Consider the following 21,529-nt stretch of genomic DNA (forward strand, 5'->3'; position numbering starts at 1 on the left):
TATCTGCAGCAACGTGATCAGTAGCAAAGTAATATGATAGTTTTGATACTAGTGACAACAGTAACAGTAACGGTAATAGTGATAGCAATAGTTTTGTAGCAAGTGCAACAGTAACGATAGCAGTAGTAACTTATCAAAAATAATATAAGATAAAGTGTAGGCATTGGATCGGTGACTTGTTGGATTATATTCATCATAAGACAGTTATAACCTAGGGTGATACGGCACTAGCTCCAGTTCATCAATATAATATAGGCATGTATTCCGTAAATAGTCATACGTGCTTATGGAAAGAACTTGCATGACATCTTTTATCCTACCCTCCCGTGGCAGCGGAGTCCAATTGGAAACTAAGGGAAGTTAAGGCCTCCTTCTAATAGAGAACCGGAATAAAGCATTAGCAACGGTGAATACATGAACTCCTCAAACTGCGATCATCATCGGGAGTGGTCCCGACTATTGTCACTCCGAGGTTGTTGGATCATAACGCGTAGTAGGTGACTATAGCTTGCAAGATCGGATCTAGAACATGGATATAATCACTACTGCAGGATACTCCTAACGTGACACTACGATCAGAGACCCTTTGCCAAAACTGTGTGCGATGCAATAATCGCAAATGGTGGTGTAAAAAAACAGCCAAAAAAGGTGCAAAACGTTTGCGATGGCGGAGCCATCAAACACGGTTCAGATTTTAGTTGCATGTGCGATGCAGGGCACACGGTTAATCCATTCAAACTGTTTGCAATGAGGCAGAACAACATAAATGGGAAGCCATATCAATGTGTGTGTGATGTAGGACACACGGTTAATCCATTCGAACTGTTTGCGATGAGGTAGAACAACAGAAATGGGGCAGCCATATCAATGTGTGTGCGATATACGGCATACGGTTCACTCGGACGAACTATTTTCCATTAGGGAACACAACAGAAATGGTTAAACTTAACAAGATGTGTGTGATATGCGGCATATAGTTCACATGGATAAACTATTTGCGATGAGCCAAAAGAACACAAACGAGTCGTGTAAACAAGATGTGTGTGATACGTGGCAAACAGCCGACTCGGATGAGCTGTTTGCGATGAGAAATTACAACACAGACGGTCAATACAGTTACTTGGTGTACGATTCTGTGTGTACAAAAAACGTTGAAAAATGTAAACTAGTTGCTTGCGGTGGCTAGGAGTATCGCACACGATGTGTCTACGAGTACTCGTGTGCGATGATTAGTATGTTACACATATGTTTCCTTATGTTAACATGTGTGTGAATTTGCAATATGGACAGTTAATATGCAAATGCCTTCTAGACATCGGGCACACGCTTAAACTCAATGAACTGTGTACGATACTAATAATTTCCATGAAATTTTATGAACTTGGGTAACATCATTTGAGTAACATATATATATTGGTTACACTATTCGACAAAAGGAGGATCTTCGTAACACGGTTTTGATAACCATATGGTCCATATCTACATACTTAACATAGTAATAACTATCACATTTTAAGAGGCTAAGGGCCAACAACCATATGGTCCATATATACATATTTAACATATATAGTAACAGCTAGCACATTTTAAGAGGCTGAGGGCCAACAACCATAACTTTCCACCGGAAGCAGCTTGATCACGGCGACTCGGCATTTCGTCAATGAAAAGGAAGAGCCCTCATGTGCCTTGGTAGAGCATGAGTATAACCGTGTCTCCAATTTTCTAATATGGATGCATTGCCACGAGAAGCGAGAACTTGTTAATTTGAATGGTTCCATTTCTGCGGGAAATGCAGTACCTTGCAATCACTTTGGCGTTATTAGCAGACACAAGTGTAATTCGACCATGCCGGGAAATTGATCCAGGAACTGCTACAGGGGCAATTTCTGTTGACATGTAGAATAAAAAACAATTGTAATATATCGTTGAAGATATATAGTTTATGAGCATCAACATTAAAATAAGACTTTTTACCAGCATTTTGTGCACATAATTGGTCTTGTTCAGTGTGTGCACCATAGGTCTAATTAACCCCATCCAAAATCCAGTGTTCATACGATGTGCTATCTCTGTGAGATTATCAACAAATTTTATGACATGCTTCAAGTCCTTCCAGTGAAATTTGGTACGCTTAGTAACATACAGATCGTTCACTATGCATCCAACATATCCTACTTAAAAGGTGGAAAGGTATTATTTACTTAGAACATGGCAGAAGAATATATAGTGTGAATAAATTGGTAAATAGAATTTGTTACTACCTAGGAACAGAGTCGGAATATGATATCACAATTGGTTGCTTAAATAGTGATCAATTGGTTGCTTAAATAGTAATATGACAGCATGGAGAAAGTTGAAAGGACACTAACCTCGATCAGACGTTGATCGACTGATGACGTTGGGGAAGTAAACATCCATGTTAATTAGACCAGGTTGTGGTGCAAGCACTAGAATTTTATTGCCAGCTTTCAGTTCATAACACTTACACATTTTTCTCCAAAGGTCCGTATTAAAATAGGAGTGACCATCTTTATCAAGTTTTATGCTAACCGTCATTGTAAATTCATGCCGCGTTGTCAATATGACATCCTGGGAGTCATCACAAAGTAAAGCCCAAGATTTCCTTCTACTCCTGTTCTTACAAAGCAAGGGATGTACTGCTTGAAATGAAAATTAAGATCGTAAATTAGATATATTGAAATAACAGAGCAAGATGAAAATATGGAAGTAACTAACAGAACAGATCAATATATAGATGAAATCAAAGTACAAAAATATAGAATTAGAAATAGATAATGTAACAAAGATTTGATGCAAATATATAGATAATGTAGCAACAGATGGTATATGTTCACAAATTTAGGCCATGCCGACTGTGGTAGGTTGAGATGGAACATACCGAGCGCTCCCTAAAGTCATACGGAATGGTGAGATAGAACTTCGTTTCCGACTGGCCACGACCACAGTTGCCTAATTTGTGCTCGCACTGTGGACACATGAATGAACACCCACGAATCATGTAGAACAAAAAAGATTCCATGGTGATTTCCGCCGGTTGATTAATAGCGACGGAAGGACTGCGATAAGAGATGAGTGAATATTTTGCTAATTAAGTTGTTTACCTTCTCCATGAGAAAAATCCCCGGTCCAATCCCGCAGAAAACTTCAGTCGACCAGAGTCTAGAATGTCGGTGCAGATAGGCGGCGGAAAGCGGTAGGGGCAAAATCCCGTGCCGTTTGGAGCGCGACCTACGCCCGCCGCCAACAGCCGTCGAGCTTAGGGTGCGGAGCTGCGGAGGAGTCTGCGGTGAGTGAGTGGAGACGAAGTGGGCGAGGGTTTTCTTTTTCCTTTTGCATGTGTGAGTGAACACACACAGTTCGCAGAGGTGATGGAGACGAATCGTGTGCGATAGTAAATCACCAAGATTGAATGGGAATCCAAATTTTATTTGTCCTTCATCCATGAGTTTTTTTCTATGATGAACATAAACCCAGCTAATCACCGTGTTCAAATTTGACACTTTTCCGAGTTCATTTACAATATTTAGGGGATTATGTGCATTTTGTAGGCATTAATGCACATAATTCAAATTGAAACAATTGGTGCTTGAAAAGGTGCACAAGAACGGTCTGGAAAAACCATACTCCTGGTATTTAGTAATTTCTCAAGCCTTTACAAGGAATGGGCAGAGATTTCAATGGAATGTGTGGCAATAGTCAACCATAAACACGTCATTTACCGGGTTATCAACTATAGAACAATGAAATATGTGCTTGAAAAACACGACGTCTGGCATGGTGCCATGGTATGGCCTCACCGTGCCCTGGTTAAAAGTTGAGAAGGTTTGATTTATGTCATTATGCACGCCCTTCATAAATCGAACCATCATCGAGGAAGTTCAATGCTTTCGAGAGGGAAATCACCAAGATTGAAGGGGAATCCAAATTTCCGTCCTAGTTTGTCATTCAGTTTTTTTCCAACGATCAACATACCGCCTCAAATGCAACGTGTTCAAATTTGACATTTTTCCGAACTCATTTGCCATATTTAGGGGATTGTGTGCGTTTTCTAAGCATTAATTATGCACATAATTCAAATTCGAACAATCGGTGCACGAAAAGGTGCACAAGAATGGTCTGGAAAACCATGCTCGTGCTATTTAGTACATTATCATTCCTTTTACAAGGAATGGGCAGATATTTCAAGGAAATGTGTGGCAATAGTCAACCATAAATGCATCCTTTACTGGGTTAACAAATATACAAAAATGAAATACATTCTTGGAAAACATGACGTCTGGTGTGATGACATGGTATGGTCTCACCGTTCCCTGGTAAAAATGTCGTCATGCACGCCTTTCATAAAACGAACCATCACCAAGGAAGTTTCATGGTTTCGAGGAGGAAATCACCTAGATTGAAGGGGGATCCAAATTTCCTTTGTCCTTTGTCCACGAGTTTTTTCTATGATGAACATACAACCTGCAAATCACGTTCAAATTTGGCACTTTTTCAGGTTCATTTGCCATATTTAGGGGATTATGTGCATTTCCTAGGTATTAATGCACATAATTCAAGTTCAAACAATTGGTGCATGAAAGGGTCCATAAGAACGGCCTGGAAAACCATGCTCGTGCCATTTAGTAAATTCTCATGCCTTTTACAAGGAATGGACATATATTTCGATGATATGTGTGGCAATAGTCAACCACAAATGTTTGTTTGTTGGGTTTTCAACTATAGAAAAAAGAAATAAATGCTTAAAAAATGACGCCTAGCATGGTGCCATGGTATGACCTCACCATGCCCTGGTAAAAATTTGAGAAGGTCTGGCTTATGTCGTCATGCACGCCCTTCATAAATCGAACCATCACCGAGGAAGTTCCATGCTTTCGAGAGGGAAATCCCCAAGATTGAAGGAGAATCCAAATTTCCGTCCTATTTTGTCATTCATTTTTTTCAACGACTAACATACCGCCTCAAATGCAACGTGTTCAAATTTGACATTTTTCTGGGCTCATTTACCATATTTATGGGATTATGTGCATTTTCTAGGCATTAATGGACATAATTCAAATTCAAACAATCGATGCATGAAAATGTGCACAAGAACGGTCTGGAAAACCATGCTCGTGTTATTTAGTACATTCTCATGCCTTTTATAAGGAATGGACAGATATTGCAAGGAAATGTGTGGCAATAGTCAACCATAAACGCATCGTTTACTGGGTTAACAAATATACAAAAAAATGAAACACGTGGTTGGAAAACATGACGCCTAGCGTGGTGCCATGGTATGGCTTCACCATGCCCTGGTAAAAATTGGAGAATGTTTTCCTTATGTCGTGATGCATGCCTTTCATAAATCGAATCGAGGAAGTTTCATGCTTTCGAGAGGGAAATCACCAAGATTGAAGGGGGATCCAAATTTCCTTTGTCCTTTGTCCATGAATTTTTTTGTAAGATGAACATACAACATGCAAATCACCGTGTTCAAATTTGGCACTTTTCCGGGTTCATTTGCCATATTTAGAGGATTATGTGCATTTCCTAGGCATTGATGCACATAATTCAAGTTTAAACAATCGATGCATGAAAGGGTGCACAAGAACGGTCTGGAAAATCATGCTCGTGCCATTTAGTAAATTCTCATGCCTTTTACAAGGAATGGACAGATATTTCAATGAAATGTATGACAATAGTCAACCACAAACGTTTGTTTATTGGGTTTTCAACTATAGAAAAAATGAAATAAATACTTGAAAAACATGACGCTTGGCATGATGTGCCGTGGTATGACCTCACTATGCACTCGGAAAAATTAGACAAGATTTGACTTATATCGTCATGCACGCCCTTCATAAATTGAAACATCACCAAAGAAGTTTGATACTTTCGAGAGGGAAATCACCAAGATTGAAGGGGAATTCAAATTTTCTTCGTTCTTTGCCCTGGAGTTATTTTCTACGATGAACAAATAACGGTGTTCAAATTTGGCATTTTTCGGGTTCATTTACCATATTTAGGGCATTATGTGCATTTTCTAGGCATTTAGCGCATATAAATCCAATCTAGTTACAAGTGCACGGGTGTGATGTGAGGGACGTGGATTGTCGTTCGATCGCGGCGCATCCTACGGTGCACATGCGCGATCCGTGTGGTTGGGGTTCCAGCCAATCATAACGCAACACAATAGGCTCAGCGCACACTGTTTCTAGAAGCGACGGAGATGAACCGTGTGCGATAATGAACGAGCAAAATTGTAAAGGAAGCTAAATTTCTATTGTCATTTGTCGTTGATCTCTTCAATACCATGGTTGCTCGTCCCCTCCGTTCCAGAGCTCTCTCTAGGCGCCGTTCATGGCACCGCGGCACACAGTAACTGGTAAGGAAGCGATGGCATCCCGCCGCGCCGCGTTCCTCGCCGCCTGCGACCGCACACATGGTAAGGAAGTGATGGCATCTCGCCGCGCCGAGTTCATCGTCGCCGGCGGCCAGACAGTTACATGGGCGGACTTTGAGGCTGCCATGGCCGAATGAGTGGTGGATCTAGAGGCGGCCAAAATCGCACAAAAGGAGCGGAAAAGGCAGAAAGCAGTCAAGAAAAGGGAGTCCCACAACCACAAGAAAAAAAGGCCGCACGCCGTGGTGAGGAGAGCTTGACTGAGATCGAAGCATGGTGGGCTGCCGCCTACAAGGTCGGGAAGGAGAACGCCGACGTCTGACCAGCATGCCACGATGGCAGCATGTGAGAAGTAGTTTAAGTTTGTAATATTTGAACAAATTACCAGTAGTACCTTAAGTTTGTAGTATTAGCGTACAATGTCGGTAAGAGCATCCTTTGAGGATTTTGAGCGTTGATGTGCCCGTGTGCCCATGTGCATTTTTTACGTTAATCATTAGAAGATCACAAAACACACGGTTTCTATGTCGTATCCGTCTGCGTTTTTTTGCGTTAATGACCCATAACTCAGTTACTTGTGCGATGTTTCCTAATAAACCAGGCATACCATTGAACGAAAAAAAATCAAGTACACATGTACATTTTTTTGGAGACGGGATCTGCCAACTTTATTTTTTCTCACACACGAGTATTTTATGTGCTTCGTCTGCGTTGTGTGGCGTCGTCATCCTCGACAGCGACGACGAGGAAGCACCTGGGACGTCCAACCCCCCGCGCACCGGCGACGCTGGTCAGGGGTGCAGCAGGGACGGCGGCGGCACTCAGCACAGTGGCGATGATGATGGCGACAACGACGGCGGCGGCAACTACACCCGGTTCTACAGGCTCCTTGTCATGTAGAAGGCGGGAGACGATGGTGGCTGGGCGTAGTTGTCTTTTTTAGTTTGTGTTTTTAATGTGTTTTTAAGTTTTTGTACAAATATCAATTAAATCATCTAGTTTGGACGAAATTGTATCATGTTTGACTGATTTTATGTTTCAAAAAACGGCGCCTGGGGACGGTGGCTAGGAACCCGATCAACCCCACGCCAAAATAATCGTCGGTTCGCCCCGAAATAATGCTATCTCAAGCCCCTAAGGGACCAAACGGCTGGAGATGCTCTCATTGGTTGCTGTTAGGGGCGCCCTACCGCTGGGGTCAGCATGTTTAGGCCAGTAACACGCGTACCGGCCGGCTCATGTACTAGCGTGCCATGCCAGGCCCATTTAACCTATCCGTGTCGGGCCGGCTCTTAGGCTAGTCATAGTGAGAATAACTTAGATAGTAACATAGAGCACTCCAAAAAAATTCTGCTTTTGTGACATGTAGTTGATGAGGAAAGAGGTGTTTTGAGTAACATAATATGTTACTATAGCATAGCGCTTTTCAAGAAAGAATAAGTCTAGAAATTAATAAATGAAGCCACATATGACATTACTATTATGTTACTTTACACTATAAAAATAGTAACTTAGACTAATGTCATATACATAACACTAGTCTAAGTTACTCCCCACTATACCAATTTTTTTTTTAAAAATACTCCCCACTATGACCAGCCTTAGTGTTCACAGTATGCGTTCTCACCCTCGCGTGAGTCGACTCACCCGATCCCTAGAGAGGGAAAAGCCCTAGGACTCCCCGTCCTTTCTCCTGTCTCCATTTTCTTTGGCGGCGGCGGCCGATTGATTCCCACGCGGCGCAGCAGCGGTGGATCGAATCCTGGAGGCGCTTCTCCTACGCAGAGGTTTACAGCGCGAATCATTGGCTGCTTGCGACGCGAGCGGCTGGCGGAATCAGGGACCAGGGAGGAGCGGCAGCAGCGACGGCTTGATCTTGGTGCGCTTCCAAGTGATGGCAAGCAGCGAAGGTTCTGTTCATTCTTATCCCGGGAATATACAAGGCTTGTTTTGGTAGGCGGCGGCTACACCTGGGCAGTGCGAGTCCGCCGCAGAGGCTTACAGCGTGAACCATTGGCTGCTTGCGACGAGAGCGACTGGCGGAATTAGGGCCCAGGGAGGAGCGGCAGCAGTGTCTTCAGCCGGTGGAAGAAGCGGCAAGGTTGCGACTCGGAGCTGAGATGATTAGAGCAAGCACAACCAAGTTGATGGCGATATGTGAAGGGGCTAGGCGCGCCACGGGAGACAAGGGTGAGGTGTTCTCTGGATGATGATGTTGCTGCTGCTCTGCTCTACATTCCGCCCATGGTTGTGATAGGAGGCATTGTGCTAAGGTCTAAGTCTCAGGCTCCGCGGCTAGAAAACTTTTGAAGTATTCATGCTAAATATTGCTCCTCTGGCACCTCGTGTTTGTGCCTTTTCTCCCCTGGTCTGTAATAGCTAGACCCAAACTAAGTAGGTGCTGTTAGGTTTTCACCCCATGGTGCTCGTTTTGATGGCGGGCGAGCACAGTGGGTTTTCTGGCAGTGCGTTGAACTCGCTGCTTCTCTTTCCTTGCTACCTGGATGTATCGGAGACTGTTGTATTTCCGTTTATCTTAAATGGAAAGGGGCATGCCCGGTTCAAAAAAAAAGGAGCGGCAGCAGTGACGGCTTGATATTGGTGCGCGTCCACCTCACTGCAAACAATAAGGTTCTCTTCGTTCTTCTCCCCTAATCAAGGCTCGCAAGCAACCATCTGTACGAGGCTGGTTTTGGTCAGCGGCGGCTACACCTGGGACGGCCGAGAGACATACATAAGATGAACTCAGTGACAGAGAGTGGATTGAACTCAGTTACAGAGAGTGTATTGAACTCGGTGACAGAAAGACGATTGAACTCAGTAAGAGAGAGAGGATTCTTCAGTTTGGTGGATGAACCTATGGTGACAGGATCGATCGACTCCCTGCTCGCTAAGCTCAACTTCACCACCAAACTGAACAAGAGGCGTGCCAAAGTAATGAAAGAACTATATCAAGATGTGTTGAAACTAAAGAAAGGTTTCGACAATCTTGGCGGGGGCCGGGTGATGGATCCATGTGCCCTATTGTGGATGCAGTTTGCTAGAGATCTGGTCTTTGACATTGAAGAGTGGGTTGATGCGAAGCCGGGTTCCGCAAATTCATCAAAGAGAGAGTTAATTGATCTGTTCAAGCACCGGATCCATAATGTGTTTGAGGAGTTCACGTGGTGCGACCTTCTCCGTCCTACCGAAGATCAGTTCAAGCTTATCCATGATTTGCATAAAGATTTGGAGAGCCTTAAGAAAGATCTCCCCTATAAGTTTGGCCCACCGGTGACTCCTGAGCAGTCAGTGTGGATGGATCAAACATGTGAGCTGGTCAGCAAGGTGGAAACTTTGGTCCATCAAAAGCCAATAAAGGACATGGATGAATCATGCGAAAAACTAATACAAGAGTACAAGGCCAAAATACAACAAACGCGTGATATACTCAGTACAGCCCCCATTTGCTGTCCACTGCTTTCTGAGGAGAAAACCCACAACCGCATTGCTCTCAAAGGACCAAGTAGTAAGCTTCTCATGCATCTGACTTCCTTGCAGGCGAGGCTAAAGCTGGTGTCTGTCATCGGAATGGAAGGCCTTGGTAAGACTACTCTTGCCAAGGAGGTATATGCAAAGCTTCAAAGCAAGTTCAAGTGCCGAGCTTTCGTTACTGTTGGCAAAAACGCGTATCTAACGGCCACTCTAGTTGATATACTTCATCAAGTAAAGCCACAGGGTACTATTCCTTGCAATGGCCCGGGAGCTCCTGAAATTAACCAAGTCGTAACCGAGCTCGGGAAATACCTCATCACAAAGAGGTATTTCTTGTTTACATTGTCATACTGTAGATAGACATGTTATTGGGCTTTCATGTAGCAAGACAATGCAAAAGAGCATCACCAAATGTAGACTAAGGCTGTTGACTAGATGTATTCATTTTGTTCTTTCTATTAATTTTAATCTGAAATCACATTGAATTAATGACGGTTAATGTTATTTGATGCTTCACAAGATAATTATGATAAAAAGATCAATCTTTTAGCAGGTTTTATCTCTGTTTTTGTTGTATTTTGTCAACCCTTTTATCCATGCAGACCGAACAATCATTATTTTTGCAGCTTTTCTGTTTAGCAGTATCAGCATATCAGAGACACTTTTAATGTATCGGTAACCAATAGAGCCATTGGTAGGATCTAACTGACTTGGAATTATTGAGTAGATAAGTAACAAAACAGAACCAACTTGCTATAATGTCATCTGTTTAAATTGATCTTCTTTTAGCTGATAACGCTAACTTTGTTCCTTTTCTATATGTCAGCTATTTCATCTTAATTGATGACATTTGGAGCATCCGGGTATGGGATATTCTTAATTGTGCTTTGCCTGAGAATGATCTTGGAAGTAGAGTATTGATCACAACTTGCATCAGCGATGTTGCCAAATGTTGTTCTATGCGCCCTGTTGATGCCATCCACCAGATGGAGCCTCTTAGCGAGGAAGACTCAAAGACATTATTTCACGAGGAGGCAAAAAGGCCAGCTGCAAATGAGTTGTTGAAAGTGTGTGGTGGCATGCCATTGGCAATAATTGTTGTAGCCGGCAGGAAATCTGCAGGACTAGCTGAGTCAGAGATCGGTGAGCGATGTATCCTTTCGACATCAGATCAATATTCCACATCAGATAGGATGAGAATGATATTGCAAATGAGCTATGATGAACTGCCTGCTCCCTTGAAGTCTTGTCTTCTATACCTTTGTGTTTTTCCAGAATATTATACCATCAAGAAAGAGCGTTTGATACGGCTGTGGATCGCTGAGGGATTTATCTTAGGAAGATGTGAAGAAAGCTTGTTGAGGAAAGGAGAAAGCTATTTCAACGAGCTCATCGGTAGGGGGCTGATTCAGCCAGTGTTTGGCTACGAAGATGGCCAGGCTGTGGCGTGTACGGTGCATGGTGTGATCCTTGAGTTCATCAAATCTTTGTCTAGGAAATACAAGTTTGCTACAACGGGTGCAGACTTGAGGTATGGAGTATGTCCTTGGTACCCAATTCGCCATTTCTCAGTCGATTACTGCAGTACGCAAGATGAAGCGAACACATTGGACTTAAGAACCCTGCACCTTTCTAGCATGCGGACCCTCCAAGTCTTTGGGCCTGTTGGATGGACAACTCTCCGCACAGGTTCTAAGGTTATGAAAGGGAAGGCTATTCCGGGGGATACTGAGGGGATCCCTCTTCTGTCAACCTTCAAAAATTTACGGGTACTCGATCTGGAAGATAATGAAAATTTGAGAAGCCACCATCTGAAAGGCATTGGGGGGGGGGTGGTTCTGCTAAGGTACCTGGGGCTTAGAGGGTCTGCTATCCATGCATTACCAGACGAAATAGGAAAGCTGGAGCACTTGTAGACGCTAGATGTCAGGCACACTAACTTGAGAAATCTGCCTGCATCTATAGTTGGATTGGAAAGGTTGGTATGCCTACTGATTGAAGATGTCGTGGAGATGCTGAGCAATATCCTTGTAATGCAAGGACTACAAGAAGTATCAACGATCAGGGTCAACAACATCGAGTCACTCCATGAGGTGGTGGAGCTGCTGGCTCGGTCGGAGAGGCTGAGCATCCTTGGCTTGAGCTTTGACGGACTAAGCACATCTCTGGATAGTGCACGTGCATTCACCGATTTATTGAGGGCGGTTGGACAGTCTAAACTTTGGTCCCTATCTCTGCATTGTCTTCATGGTGACTGGATTGGCCTACTGGACTCGAGACCATACCAGCTGCGAAGATTTGAGGTGTCTATACCTGTTCCAGTCTTGGAAAGTACTGTATTTATTATTCCCTGCTGTATCACACACTTGAATATTGAAGTGGCTCAGTTGGGAGAGGAAGGTCTCATTGTCATTGCGTCCATGCCCCAGCTTGTCCTTCTCAAGTTAGCATCTTCAGGACCTGCTGCTGCCACGATGGACACAGACACATCCTTACGAAAACAGAGAAGAAGAGCGAGAATTAGGAGGGGAGCCTTTATGTGTCTTAAGGTGTTCTGGTTCACATGCAAGGCTGGTGGGAATGAGGTGCAGTTTGATCCAGGAGCCATGCCACAGCTGCAGGGGCTGCGGCTCCACTTCAACACTCTAGAGACGCTGTCCCTTTATGGAGATTTTGAGTTTGGCATTGAGCATCTCTCTAGTCTCAACAGAATCCAAGCGACCTTCACATGTGAGGATACTGCCGCTCCAGAGGTGGGGCATGCAGAGGCTGCCATCAAACAGCAAGTATCTCAGATCTCCTCCACCAACACACCAACAATAGAGTTCAGCAGAGAGAAACCCAGGATGCTCGAGGAGAAAAAGAAGACGGTGGCCATGATCACCCAGAAAAGTAGCTTCAGTAGATGGTTGAGGGGAAAAAAGAGAGGATAGGCCCGCTTATAGAGAAGGAACATGATCACTCTGCACGAAATGATGATTGTATTTTTGGTTAAGCAAGTGGCGAAATATCAACCGTAGAGGTGACGACTCCCAACTTTGCTTTCCCTGTTTTGTTTGTGAGCTTTACAATTTGTAGGTGCCTTTCCCCATTGTGTGCAAAGTTATTTCTAGCTGACATGATGGTTCACGATTGATGGACTAGCTCAGGGCATGTACAATGGAGGCAGAATCAACGTGCTGCCCTAGCCGCCACGTAGACTAATTATGGTTGAAACCACCGAATGAATTGATCACCCCCCAACGCAGGCTATAAAATGGGTCGTACTCCATCCTTTCTTTACTACTTTCCTCTCACCGTCTTGCTAGTTTCCCCACGAAGCAACCGACTCTTCTGCAGGAAGCACTTGCCACCTATAGGGATGCACCTTTGCATCCATTTGGCATCCGAGCCTACATGGATAGGCGAGGCACCGGTCCAGGTTGGAGCGATGGCCATGCCCTCATGGTAATACTATAGTATAGCTCTATGCAAGTGTAAACTTTTTAACAAATGGTATTATGGTATGTAGCACCTGCGTTTTGCCCCGATGGTACTCCCTCCGTTCCTAAATGTAAGTCTTTTTAGACATATTTTAAAGTGTAGATTCACTCATTTGCTCCGTATGTAGTCACTTGTTGAAATCTCTATATAAAGACTTATATTTGGGAACAGAGGGAGTACCCGGAGACTGCGTCTTTCAAACTTTTATGTCTTCTCTAACACACATTCGTGTGCCTAGCGTCTGGGTAAATTTGATACATGCCAGTACAAAGTTTTAGTTTTGAAATATGCCACAAGGTACGTCGAGAATGAACTCCACTTCAATGGATCAATAGAACAGTCTGCTGGTTGTGGGCGCGTTTAGTACGGACGTAACAACATGCAAGGATACTCAGCATGAAACAGTCGCATACGGTCATGCGTATGACGGCGATGGAATATGACGACGCGATAACGGAAGTCTGTGCATATGTTTTGTTGGTACAGGAACCGGAACCACGTGCGGGCAAACGTTCCGGCGATATTCGTTACGATTAAGTTTGCTTCCAATGTTGCCCTCAAACACAAGTTTGCATCCAACGATTCAGTTTGCTTCCAGCTACGTGGTTCCGTTTAGGAGATCCTCCAAGACTAATGATTTGTTTACTTCACAGATTTATTAATTCTTCACATGCTCTGTGTTTCGTTTGAGCAACACATATTTGCTAACATGAAGTCAACTAGAAAATTTGCTTCCACCTAAACTTAAATTGGTTTGCATTGTAGCCAATACATTGTTTAGAAACAAAAAGACATCTTCCATCCAACAAAAAGGCTAGTACAATTAAAACAATACAAATTAGTTACACTATAAAACAAAAGAAGATACAAGATCCACGGCTAAGGGCATCTCCAACGCCGACATTTAAACCGCCCGCAAGCGTTCGGATCGCGCGGCCCTGACGTGTTGTGCCATCCAACGCGGGTTGTATCGGTCTGGACGCACGTTATCCTGCAAAATTGGAGATAAACGTTGGGGCGCTTTTAGGTGTTCACACAACAGCCACGCCCGCTTATGACCACTCTGGCCCACCCAAAACATTTTTCCTCACCCACGCGTGTTCTCGCCCGATGCTAGCTGCCCGTATTCATGTCGCTGTAGAGCGGCCGCTACACATCGAAGCCGGTCCAGAGCGAACACGCCTCCTCGCCGCATTCAAACATCTCCATTAAACCCGCGTGTGTGTGAGGAACCTACTTCGGCACACATCCCTTCACGAGCTGGTTGACATTAATCACAACGTTGGGTAGGCTCTGTAACGCCCCGGATTTAACTTACCATATTTGTACTCCAACTCTTGTCATTTTCGGCACTAAGTTATGAGATTCCCTCGTGGTTGGGTTTTGTCTTCGTTTTGCATTTTGTTCATGTCATGCATTTCATATCATGTCATTATGTGCATCCCTCTCAAATTTCTGGTCTAAACCCTAGTCTCCCCCTTCCTCTACGCGCCGGACACGTCCGCCGCCGTCCCCTCGCCCAATCCCGCGCCGACACGTCACCGGGCCGCGCCCACTTCACCGCCGAAGCCCACGGGGCCCGCGGGAGGCCCTCCCAGCTCGGATCTGAGCGCCGCCCCGCGCGGGACCCCGAGCGCCTCCTCCCTGAGCTCCAGCGAAGACCCCGGTCATCCTCGATCCGCGCGCCTAGATCCAGATCCGGAACCCTAGGTTGACCTCATTTTTTCCCTAAGTCTGCTATATTTCCTAGCTCTATTCATTGCATCATAACTCTGCATCCGTAGCTTCATTTTGCGCGTGTGATATATCAAATTGTTCATCTGGATGTGCTCTTCATTTTGTTCCATTGCACCATGCTTTTTTGAGTCCATCTTGATGCCCAAATCGCGGGTGCAAGAGTGCTATAAAATGTTAGTTCCTGATTCTTATCAGATTGTGAGCTTTTGTCATTTTTGCCATGATTATTGTGTGCTGCATATGAACCTGAGCCCTACATGTGTTTTGGGCTATGCCATGCCATCTTTACAGGGGTGTATTCCATGTATTTTTGTGATCAATGTGCTGACTAGCACAAGCATGCAAAGTAGCTCTCGTAATATTGCTGTTTTTAGAGACTAAGAATTTCACTTTTTCATGCAGTTATTTTTATGCCATGTATTCATGTTGCTACAGAGAGATCCATGCTTCTTTTGAGTATGTTCAGTAAGGATGTTTTGGACATATGGATGTGCTCTATCCATCCATGTCCCTGTTTGCATTTATGGAGTGCCCTAGCATGACTCAATCGTGCTCTACTTTTGCTATAAAATGTTCCTGGCAGATTGGTTACGTGTTAATCAATTTTGCCAAGGTTATTGTAGTTGATCCATGCATGCTATGAGATTGTTCTTGCCATGGTTAGCTTCTTAATCATGTCTTCTTGCTGGGAGTATGCTTAGTTTGTCATGCAAGGTCTTGTTTTGAGTGCATCGAGCTCACAAACGTGCCTTCATAACTCTACTTTTTCCATGTCCAGTTTTCTGCTAAGTCTGAATCTGTTAACGAAACTTGCTATGTTTACATGGGTGCCATCATATTTTCTGTGCCCTTTTGGCTTATGGTCAGTAAGGGACTTCTGTTATATGCTTTGATTAGATTCATTCCATGCCTTTGTTTGCTATGTTAAGTTCCTGTAGCATGTTTTTATCTTGCTCTAAACATTGCTTCCTGATGTTAATTCCTGGCATGTTATTTCCACTAAGTCTGTGATGCTGATATCTTTTGCACTTTTGCCATGCTTGTTTAAACATGCTCTTGTGTGATTTAGCTGTAGCTCAGTGTCCATATTTTGTCAAGCATCTTGAATAGATCACTGTCATGTGCTTTGTTGCTATGTTGGAGTGCAGTAGCTTAGTTTCTTGTTGCATTCTAGATGGCATTGTGCTGTTAATTGCAGAATTGTGCCATTATTGTTTTGCTTGCCATTTGCAAACCATGCATCCGATTCTGGTGATCTTTATATCGATTTTGACTGAAATCAACTCATCTTTCTAGCGGCACACTTGGTTTGCCAAGTTGATTCCTTGATCAATCTTTTCCTTCCGGAGCTCGCATATGCATTGCATATCACATCCCGCATATCATGCCATGTTTTGCATCATGTTGCTTGCGCATTGCACCGTGATTGATTGTTGGTGATTTGCTTGTGTTCTTGCTTTGGGTGGAGCTGGGAGACGAGTACGTGATCGAGGAACCCGTTGAGTACGCTTACGAGGATCAAGCCTACGTCAACTCGGAGAACTTTGCAGGCAAGATGACCATACCCTCGAAATCACTTCTATCTTTGCTTGCTAGTTGTTCGCTCTATTGATATGCCACGATACCTACCACATGCTTTACTATGCCTGCCATATTGCCATGTCAAGCCTCTAATCCACCTTTCCTAGCAAACCGTTGTTTGGCTATGTTACCGCTTTGCTCAGCCCCTCTTATAGCGTTGCTAGTTGCAGGTGAAGATGGAGTTTGTTCCTTGTTGGAACATGTTTATTGTTGGGATGTCATTATTATATCTTGTTTACTTTAATGCATATATATAATTGGTAAAGGGTGGAAGGCTCGGTCTTATGCCTGGTGTTTTGTTCCACTCCTGCCGCCCTAGTTTCCGCCATACCGGTGTTATGTTCCTTGATTTTGCGTTCCTTACGCGGTTGGGTTATAATGGGAACCCCTTGACAGTTCACCTTGAATAAAACTCCTCTAGCAAGGCCCAACCTTGGTTTTACCATTTGCCACCTAAGCCTTTTTCCCTTGGGTTCCACGGACTCAAGTGTCATCTTTATTTTAAACCCCCCCGGGCCAGTGCTCCTCTGAGTGTTGGTCCGAAACAAGTAGACTGCGGGGCCACCTCGGGGCAACTTGAGGTTTGGTTTTACTCGTAGGATGTCTCATCCGGTGTGCCCTGAGAACGAGATACGTGTGACTCCTATCGGGATTTGTCGGCACATCGGGCGGCTTTGCTGGTCTTGTTTTACCATTGTTGAGATGTCTTGTAACCGGGATTCCGAGTCTGATCGGGTCGTCCTGGGAGAAGGAATATCCTTCATTGACCGTGAGAGCTTGTGATGGGCTAAGTTGGGACACCCCTGCAGGGTTTTCAACTTTCGAAAGCCGTGCCCGCGGCTATGGGCAGATGGGAATTTGTTAATGTCCGGTTGTAGAGAACTTGACACTTAATTTAATTAAAATGAATCAACCGTGTGTGTAGCCGTGATGGTCTCTTTTCGGCGGAGTCCGGGAAGAGAACACGGTCTCGTGTTATGCTTAAACGTAAGTAGTTTCAGGATCACTTCTTGATCTTTTTAGCTTCTCGTCCGTGCTTTGCTTCTCTTCTCACTCTCATTTGCGTAAGTTAGCCACCATATATGCTAGTGCTTGCTGCAGCTCCACCTCACTACCCTTTCCTATCCATAAGCTTAAATAGTCTTGATCGCGAGGGTGTGAGATTGCTGAGTCCCAGTGACTCACAGATTACTTCCAAAACCAGATGCAGGTGCCGACGATGCCAGTACAGGGGATGCGGCCGAACTCAAGTGGGAGTTCGACGAGGATTCATGACGTTACTATGTTTCCTTTCCAGACAATCAGTAGTGGAGCCCAGTTGGGGCGATCGGGGGCCTATGCATTTGGGGTTGTCTTTATTTTGGTTCCGTAGTCGGACCTTGATTGTATTCTGGATGATGTAATGCTATATTTATGTATTGTGTCAAGTGGCGATTGTAAGCCAACTCTATATCCCTTTCTTATTCAGTACATGGGATGTGTAAAGATTACCCCTCTTGCGACATGCCTACTATGCGGCTATGCCTCTAAGTCGTGCTCCGACACGTGGGAGATATAACCGCATCGTGGGTGTTACAGGCTCCTCCCGTCAGTCGGCTACGCCGGGCAATAATCGCACCACTCCACCCTCCTCATCTCCTCCTTCCACCATTTTCTTCACCCTTTCGATGGCATCTGACGAGCAGGAAGAGCAGTTCTCCAGCATAAAAGCCGGCTAGGTGGCTAGTTGAGCCTGCCGGATACGAGCCACACAACTCGCTGCTCCACCTCCCTCGCCTAGCCGATGGAGCAAGTTGTCGCTTCAAGTCGGCGCGTGGTTCAACAACTCGCTGCTCCAAGCCAGTTCGCGAAGGAGTGGCAAGTTGCCCCAGGCAGGAACACGGGGAAAACGACGGAACGGTCATCGTGGCTACCATGGACGAGGCCAAACACTATGCCATCAACCATCAGCATTGGTGGAACAATGCCTAGTCGGTGGAGAAAGACGCGGAGATCGACAAGTCGGTGGCGAGTGCGTCTGCGCCCGCTGCTGTCGCCAATATTGAGGAAAAGTAGAACACGGGAGGCCGCCGCCGCTTGGGTCCTAGGAAGGCTACCGCCATCGCGTCACCAGCTTCCACAGCCGGTGACTTCCCCGTTTCAGCGCAGACTGAAAGCACAAGTTTACTCCCAAAGGGGGGATGAATGGGAGATTTTTAGAAATTCATCAAACTCTGATGAATTTGACGAAGATCAGAGTGAAGAAATAGAAACGTGAGTGAACTAAGTCACCACAAAAATGAAAAGCATGCATACAATATACATACAAACGAAGAACATGCAATCATATAGTCATACAAGCATGAGGAAGATGAGCTGAAGAAATAGTATACAACATGATGAAAGTCTTCAGTTCAAGTTCTTCAGAGAGTAGATCACAAAATTTTCAACAACGGAATAAAGTAAGGAATGGTGAGGAATTTGAAACCAGGTTGGCTCGGTGAAGATACAATGATTTGGTAGACCAGTTCCAGTTGTTGTATCAACTATACGTCTGGTTGAGGCGGCTGAGACGAACTCGGAGGACACGCAGTCCTCACTGTATTCCTCTTGAGCTAAGGTCACTTAGACCTTGCCCAATCACTCGTGGTAAGTCTTCAAGATAGACTTCCAAAACCTTCAGAAACTTGTTCACCGGCACACCACAATGACTCTTGGTGTGCTCAGAACATGATGCCTAACCGTCTGGAAGAATGACAGTCTTCGAAGGTAAAAGGCATCGGATCACATAGATCAATCTCTCAAGTGATGCTCAATTACTTTGGCTCTGGGGTTTTCCTTACTTTGGATTCTCTCAAAGTCGTCAGAGGATGGGTTGCTCTCAAATGACAAGTGTCAAGTTCTGTTGGAGCAGCCAACCAACAAGTGGTTCTGGGGGGCGGCTATTTATAGCCAGGGGAAACTCGACATGAATTGTCATAAATGGCCTTCTCTCATTCGACCATTGTCAGGATAAGGATCCACTCGACAGCTGGCCCGTGATGCGGCAACATCAGAATTTGAACTCTCAAATTCATCGGGGCACTCAATTTCCTCACCTTTAGGCAGATCGCACTGGCGAAATCCCGATTCCTCAGCGTGACCAAATTCGTCAATGACCAGATGAACTTCGTCACTGTCGCTAGCAAATGCGTCAGCTGTTTTGGAGATTTCCAAAGGCTTCACCTGAAGCAGCTTGAGTATGTATAGGTTTGAGCATCTGTAGCGACCCAACCTCAGACGGTCAAGTCTCTGTGCTTAAGTGTCATCCCTGGATCGGTATGCTGACACACACAATACTCGAGGAATTATAATAGAGATAAATCACATGTATAAAGTAACGTAAGTACTATTACCTCAAATCCAAACAACGGAAGTAACAACAAGGTTGTGGGTTCCCATCAACACCAACGACAAAGTTGATTGCAGAAATCGTAACCCTAACGTATCACTTACTCGTCGTAAGATAATCTTGCAACATGAGACATTGCAGCCACAAAGGGTCAGTACATTGAATGTACTGGCAATTTCACACTATAGAGCAATGCTGAATAATGGCTATCACTACATGCATATTTGGCTCATGGAAAACTCTAAGTTTATTTTTGCATAAAGCCAATTTTTCCCTACAGCAAAGGAATATATTTTATTTAACTACAAAGTTTGTTGAAAACATTGAGAAGGTTCCTCCAACTCAATCCCAAAATAATAGTTATAACCCAACAAATTAATTAAGTAAAGTGATGAGATCAACATGATAATTCAAGAACCAGATACTCAAGATGTTTGCGCACTTTTCCCCACAAGACTCGATCTCCTCCGCTGGATTTCTCGCACTACAAGGTGTTTGAGAAACAGATGACCGAGACATAGTCTTTCAGAAGCATTAACTCTAACCCCGGGTAGACCGTACCAACCTACATCCCCTACATTTGCTAGCCTACCACTGGAAGAGGTCGTGCAACTTACTCCACTATGCTAGAGCCCATAATAGCTTGTGGTTGCACATGGAAGTTTCTAGCATGAATAATCTTATGATCTCTTTGAGCCTGGGTGGCATTCCATAGGGTGATCACACGGGTACTCCGAGATCCCCTTGGGCAAGCACTGGGTTCTCCAGGTGCCCGGGCAAACCACTGAGTACTCCAGGGTGCCCCAACCAATCCACTCATATGTGTATGAAAGTAGCCACCTTAAGTTAAACCTTAATTAATAATCTCACATCTGTCATGGATGCATTCAAACCCAATCCACGTCTACGAGCATAGCATAGCAGTATAAGCATAACGTAGAAGTAACTCCCAAGATTTGAATAAAAGGGCAATAGGTTCTACCTCATCATCTACTTCCCAATACTCACAAGTTAACAAATACTACTCATGCAATGTTTGAGGGTTGAAACTAATGCATAAAAACTAGGTAAAAGGGATATGATCAAAGTGTGAACTTGCCTCGTACTGTTGATGAAGATGATTCTCACGCATAACTCCTGATAGTTCTACTCGTCACACTCCGGTTAATCTATCGTAAACAAGCAATTGCATACATAAGCACTCATGCAAAAAATCAAAGAAAAGATCTCGGAAAACTTCAAAAACAGACAAATAACTCTTGCAACAGAAAACAATTTCTAATAGTACCAAAATTGGGTGAATTTGGCCTTACAGAAAATTTAGGTCAAGAGCTTCGATTTGCAAAAAGAATCAACTCAATCGGAGTTACGAAACTCAAGTTATGATCAAAAAAAGTTTGAATATGAATCTGAACAAATTTTGAAATTTGAAAATTTCAAAAAGTTATGTGACAGGTTCACTGGATAGGTGAAAACAAGAC

General features: G+C 44.2%; 1 pseudogene; it reads left to right on the forward strand.

Moving 5' to 3' along the window:
- Positions 1 to 8,822: 8,822 nt before the first annotated feature.
- Positions 8,823 to 12,898, forward strand: LOC123182543 (disease resistance protein PIK5-NP-like; annotated as a pseudogene).
- Positions 12,899 to 21,529: the final 8,631 nt, after the last annotated feature.

Source organism: Triticum aestivum, chromosome 1A (genome assembly GCF_018294505.1).
Source record: "Triticum aestivum cultivar Chinese Spring chromosome 1A, IWGSC CS RefSeq v2.1, whole genome shotgun sequence".
NCBI classification, from domain to species: Eukaryota; Viridiplantae; Streptophyta; class Magnoliopsida; order Poales; family Poaceae; genus Triticum; species Triticum aestivum.